This window comes from Oreochromis aureus, linkage group 17 (genome assembly GCF_013358895.1).
Source record: "Oreochromis aureus strain Israel breed Guangdong linkage group 17, ZZ_aureus, whole genome shotgun sequence".
Lineage (NCBI taxonomy): Eukaryota > Metazoa > Chordata > Actinopteri > Cichliformes > Cichlidae > Oreochromis > Oreochromis aureus.
The window spans coordinates 32027977-32036875 of record NC_052958.1 but is presented as its reverse complement, the minus strand read 5'-3'; the positions used below and the strand labels follow the sequence as shown (position 1 = coordinate 32036875).

The 8899-nt window shown below is 40.7% G+C and overlaps 1 long non-coding RNA gene across 1 annotated transcript; it reads left to right on the top strand.

Moving 5' to 3' along the window:
• Positions 1–383: 383 nt before the first annotated feature.
• On the top strand, positions 384–4273 carry LOC116336341. Its single transcript, XR_004200697.2, has 3 exons — positions 384–466; positions 617–750; positions 3748–4273. It is a non-coding gene; the product is annotated as an uncharacterized LOC116336341 (long non-coding RNA).
• Positions 4274–8899: the final 4626 nt, after the last annotated feature.

The window sequence follows — 8899 nt, the reverse complement described above, 5'->3', positions numbered from 1 at the left end:
ATTAGAACGATGCCACCTTATCCCATAGTTCAGCCAATAATGCGATTCACATTCGTATATACGCAGCCAATCAATGTCGTTGACAGTCCACCAGCAGCTTGACACTTTCAGCAGCACTGCACTGAAGCTGTCTTTGTGCTCCAGGGGTGAAAAATATGATGGAAAAAAACTGAACGTCAATACGTCGCACATAAGAAAATTATATGTCAAAAACACATAATAAACATATTTTCAGTGTTAATTTTTCTGATAGTGTTTTAATGTTTATCATAAGATCAATCCCAGAGTTGGGAAATTCACAGGAGATATTTTCTTATTAAATTTTCTGAAGTTTTCCAACTTTTTTTTTTTTTATTTTTGTTTTATTTTTTTTTGGGCCACTGTTAACAGGTGCACAAGCTGTTTTCTAAAAGTGGAGATGTCACACGTATCATCATTGGCCTGGACGAAACCAAGAAGACTGCTTGTGGATTCTGCTTTGTCGAGTATCATTTAAAAATGTTTAATTCATGCTAAAATATACTGAGTCAGTAATTTGACTGGCTGCCATGCACTTAGAAATTGAAGTTACCAGTACGTCATGATTTACACATGTTGTGCCTTAATGCTGTCCCAGATACTACACCTGTGCAGATGCAGAGCATGCCTTGCGCTTCATTAATGGCACACGGCTGGATAACAGCATCATCAGGACAGACTGGGATGCTTCAAGGATGAAGGCAGTTCGGTCGTGGCAAATCAGGAGGACAGGTGAGGGTTAGGATATGAGTACTTTTATAAATGTGGAAGTAATCGGCTGTGTAGGGCTGTGCGATATGACCAAAATCTCATCCCGATATAAGACATCTATCCTCCCGATAACGATATAAATCACAAAAATGTAACATTTTCTGTAAATTCTGTGAATCTCGGGCAGCTCGACTTGCGTGAAGTGTTTCCAGCTGTGCGTCGTGTGCCTGGAGTCAGTGTTTTAACCGACGCATGAAACGATAAATTTTTAGACATAAGTTGTAATGCCCGACGGTTTCTTTGTGAGTATTTATTACAGAGCGTGCTGCGGGGAAAAGCCTGTTCTAACGTTTGAGTCTAAGGTTTATTTTTTAGCACCTGACGGCTCTTTTTTTGCTTCTCATCTGTAAACACTCTGCATACTCTTTCGTGTGATTCAGTTTATTTTAAAAGTCTCAACAGGATCTTGAGCTTTATTGTGAAAGGTTTACGTGGAAAATAAACAAGCGGACACACGGTGGTTTTACCGTCCTTGTTGCTAACGACAGCGCATAAACATAGGCGCTTGTCCGTCACTAGTGTGGTTGTATTAAATATAAGAGAAAGAGAGAACTTTAAGAAATTAATATAGCTACTACAGTGACCATCAAAACTATGAAAAAATATTGCCGTAAGCAGTTTATTTTGCAACACCACGAAACAAACGATAGCGTAAAATGAAATGATAGACGTTTTTATATTTTCATCCGATATATATTGTTATATCGAACAGCCCTACTGCTGTAGATGCCAACTGCTGGGTTTTTGGTTTTGTTTTTTTAATTGGAGTAAACTACAAAGCTAAAAGTTAGTTCTGTGAGTACGAAACTGCACTCGTATTAGAACTAATGTAAAAAGATATTAACCCACGACTCAAGTAATGTTAAAGGACATTGAAGATATCTCTGATCTGGGCTTTAGAGCTCAGCTGCCTGGAATAATTTAAACAATTCATCTTGTTTATTTAAACAAAAGAAGCCTCCAATAGATCCAGCTGTTGTGGTTCTAACCCTATATAACCTGCAACTTTCATAAAAATATTGTTTCTGTCTAATTTTTAATGTTTTGGGTTCCTTTTTTTTTTTTTTTTTTTTTTTTTGATTGTGTGATCAGAGTTTTTATACCCCTTTGCTGGGGTTACTAAACATCCAGATCAGCAACTTCAATCCAGAAATGCTTGCGTCTGCTTTTCAAATCCATATCAGATCAGATGAGTATCTTACTTATTTTAGTCATACAATTTACAAGTGAGCTTACCAAAGCAGGGACACTTAATTGGTGATTGTAATAGTTTCAATTACTTTGGAGCGTTGGATTCCTGAACACAATGAAGTTGAGAGCTCAGGTTTGGCTGATCCTTTTTGCCTGACTGTCAATCATCATGATGATCACTTTCTGTCATTGAACACTTTAGCAATCTCTGCACTGCAGATGTTTTGGACAACAATATAAAATGCAGCATACTATGACATTTTAAAAAAATGACACATACTTTTTGAATGCCATTTGAGTAAATACACTTTATCATGGCATTTGAATACGCTAGTATGATATTTAGAACTTTAGAAAATAAATTATGCATGAATACCCATGGCCTTTAAAAAAGATGGCATTACCGTAGTAATGCATTAGCAAAATGAGTGGATATATTATGCTGTTAACAAACACAATGTAACATAATTAGGGATGGGTATCGTTTAGGTTTTATCTGATACCGGTGCCAAACCGGTTCTTTTGAAACAGTGCCGGTGCTTAAAGAATGGAGAACACAAACTTTGTCCAAAAACCTCTCATGTTTAGCTGCTTTCCACTTTTTCTTTGGTCATTTTAGCCTTTTGGCCAGGGTGAAGGGAGCATCTGCCATCAAACAAGAAGACAGTTGCATGTAACTACGACGGTGTTTGCTAGTTCACCTTACATGCATTAATTTAATAACATAGTTAGCCTACTCAATGTAAATTACACACAAACAACATTAAGCTACTCGCCCAGAGAAGAACGACTGCTGCTGCCATCATCATCCGTCATCATGTCTGCTACACTGGCGGGGCTCGGGGCCAGGACACTCCTCTTCAGGTTCTTGGAGGGTGTTGCTAACTCCGGGTCCGATAACAGGCACCACACCTGTGGTAGGTACAGTGCATTTCTCAGCTTTAAAAAAAAACGCTATGCGTCGCCAGGTGTTTCAGCAGATTCAAGGTGTTACCTCCTTTGCACAGTATCACCTTAAAGCACTTGTTGCAGGCTGCTGAGTTTGCATCTTTTGCTGTGAAGTACAGCCAGACTTTTGACCGCTTCGCCTTGGGCGTTTTTAATCTGTAGCTCTGCTCTAAAAGAACGTACGTACCTGGGGCCACCTACTGTCTTTGGAAAGGTAAAATGATTGGCTAGAATCTGAAGTGTATGATATCTCAGGGAAAAAAAAAAGCACCGAAATGTGCGCTGCTTTTCGGTATGGTTACTACCGTTTATGTCGACACCGGTTACCGGTACCCATCCCTAAACATAATCATGTTTTATTTTGTCAAGCTTTCTGGGAGCGTAAACTTGACAGGAAATACTGGGCAAAGGACCTGATTATTGTTTGGATTTTCCTTTTCTACAAACACCCAGCAGTATGATTCAAGGGTGGCTTAACGGTCCACCATATACAAACACATGTGAGCCCACAAAGGGCAGGAAGTAACATTGCTTACCAAATAAGGAAACCAGAACCTTACATAGAGTGCGCCTGGAGTTAACACTATAGCCTCGCCCACCATTCGACAGGCCGGGAAGGAGAATAGAAACAAAAGAATGTCTTTAATCATGCCGTTTGAAACAAGGTTTACAAATTTAAGTACAACAATGACAAATATTACCAAAATCAGTTGGATGCTGATTTTACAGTGTTGGGTAGAGTGTGTTAGTCTCAGTTGAACAAGTGATTGATTTATGCTCTCTTCCCCCCTCTTTGTGTTTCTGTGTGTAACTGTGTAGGTAGGTGAGAGATGATTACGACCCAGCGAGAGACAGTTACGGTAACTGGCTCAGCAGCATCGACCCGCAGAGGGGCGCAATAGTTTTTAGAATAAACACCACAGCAGTCTGCCTGGACTACAGAGTCCCAGCTGTTAGTCCTGCTCCAGATTAACTCTCCCACAAGGTCAAGCAAGCTACCACAGATTAGAAGTTTTGTCATGAAAGCCCTCTGCAGCAGTCCAGCTCGGACTACTGGATCCAGGTGTGAGCAAATGTTATTTATTTGTTTTTGAGGCCTGGTTTTTGCTCTGCCTGTCTCTGCAACTACACGGTTGACATGTGATATTTGTTGATGTTTATTATTCTGTGTAAAGAAATGCCATTGATTTTCCTGCAGGCTGGAAAGGCTCTGATAAAGTTGTCTTGATTTTCTGTGTCATGTTCAAATAACTACCTGAAGTAGTGAAGATGCAGTGCTGTTCCATGAATGAAATTTTGTCCAAAACTGTGCATACTTTTTAAAATAAAGTCTTGTTTTTTGAAATTTGATGCCATTTTGTGAAATCTGTTTGGTTTGGTATTATCTGTCGCAGACAGATGGATATAGATAAATATAGTGTGTGTGTGTGTGTGTGTGTGTGTGTGTGTGTGTGTGTGTGTGTGTGTGTGTGTGTGTGTACAGAGACATATATAACTCTTATCTCATCATCATGGCATCTGTTAGTGGGTGGGATATATTAGGAAGAAAGTTAATATTTTGTCCTTAAAGCTGATGTGTTAGAAGCACGAAAAAATGGACAAAAATAGCAATGTTAGTGAAAAGGGCCAAATTGTGACGGCTAGCTTCGAGCATCTCAAAAAGTGCATCGCTTGTGGGGTGTTCCCGGCCTGCAGCGGGCAGTATCTACTAAAAGTGGTTTAAGGAAGGAACCATGGCGAACCAGCGACAGGGTCCTGGGTGGCAAAGACACATTGATGCACGTGGGGAGTGAAGCAAGTCTGTGTAGGCAGTGTGTTGCTTTGGGCAATGTTCTGCTGGGAAACCTTGGTTCATGCCATCCATGTGGATGTTACTTTCATCAGGGCAGCTTGGGCAGCACAAGGGGGACCAATGCAATGTTAGGCTAGTGGTCATAATGCGAGCTTAATAAAATGAAAGAAATCCAGCAATAAAAAGAGAAGTAGTACATTTTGGATATACATTATTAAACCAGGGGTGTCCAAACTCGTCCCATGGGCCATTTTTAATTGGCCCATAAGTAATTTTATAAATAGAATAGAATATGGCCCGCACTTCAACTTTTGCTTGAGTGTATTGCACTTCTTAGTTTTAACACCAGAGGAGCTACTGTTGATCAAGGCAGTTGCTCCACCAAAAGGACAATCACAGAAGAAATTTACCCCAAGTTACTAAACATGGCAGAACCAAAGAAGCGAAAGGTAGAAAGTGAGTGCAGAAAATTTCAGACACGGTGAGAGATTGAATATTTCTTCAAAGAGTTCAAGGGGCGTGTGTCTGTTTGATCTGCACCGAAACTATGGCAGTTATGAAATCAATCAATCAATTAATAAATCTTTATTTATAAAGCACTTTTCATACAAAAAAAAAAAAAAAACTGTAGCACAAAGTGCTTTACATGGTTAAAAGCAGCCCACCCCACCCTCCCACTCATTCCCCACACTCTCATTAACAGAAACGGTCATGGATATACACATTACTAACACCCCCCCCCCACACACACACACACACACACACACACACACACACTTAAAGAGTAAAATTGGGCTGGGTACGCATTAGCCAAGTGAGGAAACACTATCACAGGGAGCTGTCTGCACCGGGAGCGGGTCACAGACCGCAGCCTCAGGCTGGGCACACAGCAGGAGGGAGGCAAAGAAGCCCCCAGCCAGGCTGAGAGGATCCACAGAGCCCCAGCAGCCACGGTCGATCACAGCCCCGGTGCAGAGAGCCCCCTCGAGGAAACACTGGAGATATGACCTAATAAGAATATAAACAGGATAAAAAGATAAAATAAATAAGAGTGGGATACAATATAAATATAAGTATAAACAGAGTAAGAAGATAAAAAATGAATAAGAATAAAATCAATAAATATTAGGTAAAACTAAATTAATAATATAAATAGAATAACAGGATAGAATAAATAAGCATAAAATAAATAAACGTTAGTTAAAAGCTAAATTAAAAAGGTGGGTCTTGAGCCTGTTCTTAAAAACATGTACGTTCTCTGCGGCCCTGAGCTCCTCCGGCAGGCTGTTCCACAGTCGAGGACCATACCACTGAAAAGCTGCCTCTCCGTGAGTATGTGTCCTGACTTTAGGAACAATCAAAAGGCCAGTACCAGAGGACCTCAGGGTACGCGAGGGTTCATATGGTAAAAGCAGATCTGAAAGATAAGAAGGCCCAAGACCATTAAGACATTTAAAAACCAATAAAGAACTTTAAAATCGATCCTGAAACACACGGGAGCCAATGCAGCGATTGTAAAACCGGTGTAATGTGGGCCCGCCCTCTGGTCTTCGTCAGCACACGAGCTGCAGAGTTTTGTAAAAGTTGTAAAGGTGAAATATTCTTTTTGGGGAGACCAGAGAGCAGGGCATTACAGTAATCAATGCGACTGGTAATAAAAGCATGCATCAGCATCTCCGTGTTGGCCCGAGAGAGAATAGGGCGGACTCTGGCTATATTTTTTAGATGATAAAATCCAATTTTGGTTACGTGTTTAATATGTGGGATAAAACCAAGCTCAGAGTCAAGAATAACACCCAGGTTTTTCACTTGTAGTGAAGGGCATAGTGAAAATGCCTGTAATTTAGACAAGAGTTTCTCTCTCTGAGCCTCAGGACCGATGATTAAAACTTCAGTTTTGTCCTGGTTAAGCTGTAAAAAGTTTTCTGCCATCCAAGATTTTATATCTAGAATACAGTTAAAAAGGGCATCCATTGGTCTGGTGTCATCAGGAGACACGGAGATATACAGCTGAGTATCATCAGCGTAACTGTGGAAGTTCACTCCATGCCTCCTGATGACACTGCCAAGAGGGAGCATATACAAATTAAAAAGTACAGGGCCTAAAACCGACCCTTGAGGCACACCACATGTCATTTTATGGATCTTAGAGGAGCATGTATCCATACACACCATAAAAGTTCTGTCTGAGAGATAGGAAGTGAACCAGTTGTGTACAGCACCAGAGAGGCCCACCATGTGTTTCAGTCTGTTTAAAAGTATAGCGTGGTCTACTGTATCAAAGGCTGAGCTTAGATCCAGTAGCACCAGGACTGAGAGCTTTTGGGAGTCCCAGTTACATCTAAGATCATTTAAAACCTTTAGGAGAGCGGTCTCTGTGCTGTGGTTCACCCGAAATCCAGACTGAAATATTTCTAGGATCTGTTTATCAATCAAAAAAATCATTAATCTGAGTAAAAACAAGTTTTTCTAAAATTTTACTTAAAAATGGTAAGTTGGATACAGGTCTGTAGTTATTAAAATCATTGCAATCCAAATTGCTCTTCTTCAGAAGGGGCCTCACCACCGCCGTTTTAAAAGCAGCAGGGAAGACACCCAACTGAAGAGAGCAATTCATCATGTATAAAAGCTCAGCTTCAAAACATCCATAAAGTGTTTTAAAAAGTGAAGAGGGGATTGGATCTAAAAGACATGTGGTGAGTCTCACTGTGGAGAAAACTTTCTTAAGGTTCTCAGCATTAACCAGGACAAAGCTGTCCAGTGTCTCCTCAGGTACAATCGAGCCCTCAGATGTGTTTAAAATCATATCACGAGAAGATAAAATATCACATCTGATGGTGTTGATTTTTCCCCTGAAGTGGTCTGCAAACTGCTCACAGAGTGAGTCTGTGGGGGTTCTTTGGGAGCTGTTAAAATCAGGTTAAATAAATGATCTATGGTGGAGAAGAGGACCTTGGGATTATTTTTGTTATTACTGATTATTTTGGCGAAGTATGAATTTCTTGAATTCCTTAGTGCAGTGGTTCCCAAACTTTTTTTGCCAGCCCCCCCTTTTTTACAAGAAAAATGTTCGCCCCCCCCCCCCCGCGCACAAACACATCCTCCAAACACACACACCCATATTTTGCTCCATTGCGGTTTATTTCACACCTCAAACATTTAGTAAATGATTAAGCAAATACAAGTAAACGGCAATAAATTACAGGCAGTAATAAAATATACTACTAACTCTTTTACGCTGCGTCCACACCTACACCGGTATTTTTGAAAACGCAGCTGTTTCTGTGCGTTTGGGCCTTTCGTCAACACGTAAACGGCGTTGCGATTCACCGAAAACGGAGATTATTTAAAACTCCTTTTTTGCGTTTATGTGTGGACGAGGATTACAGAGTTCGTCACGCAACGCCAAAGGTATGTGCCTCTTTTCACGTCACGCTGTGCGCCACGTTATTGTTTACATGAGATGAATTGCAGAATGGCAGATAGAGACAAAATACTGTTAATCTGACTATCTTCAGGTTTTACACGCTTACATACACACACACAGTTACTGTCCCTGCATTTAGAAAGGCAGAGGCGTCACTGTGTGATTATTTTACGTGTAGTTGTTTTTTTTCCTGTGTAATAATATTCAACATTGCTGTCAATACATTTTTCAAAAAATGTCTCTCTGTGCAAAATGGGTTTAAACACATAAACAGCTGTGGGATACTGTTTGTCCGTGATTTGAACAGGGGGAACAAATTACGGCAGGATCAGCCTGATATTATTCGTATCCCACTGTAACTTTACTGCATAAAGAGCTAACATGTCCAAAATGTCAGGAGTAGTTAGTTATTACAAGAAGTGTTTGTGAACTAAAAATCAAGAATGTGGGATCCTGTTTGTCCGTGATTTGGAGAACCTAGCGCTGCTCCCGACGCAGGGAAACTAATTCTGCAGGGGAGACCTACCTTGGCACTTGTGCAGGTGAAGCCAAAGGGAAGATATGCTTCACCATATTTTCTAGTCTTTGGCTTGGAAGGAAGTTGGTTTGGAAACATATTTGGCGATGCTTCATCTCCTGCTTTGCGTTTGTGTGGGAGCCCCGTCAAAAACCTGTCCACAGTATCCAAGCACTCTTTTATTTATTTTTTTCTTTTCATACCGCGCCCCCCCTGCAATGGCTCTGCGCCCCGC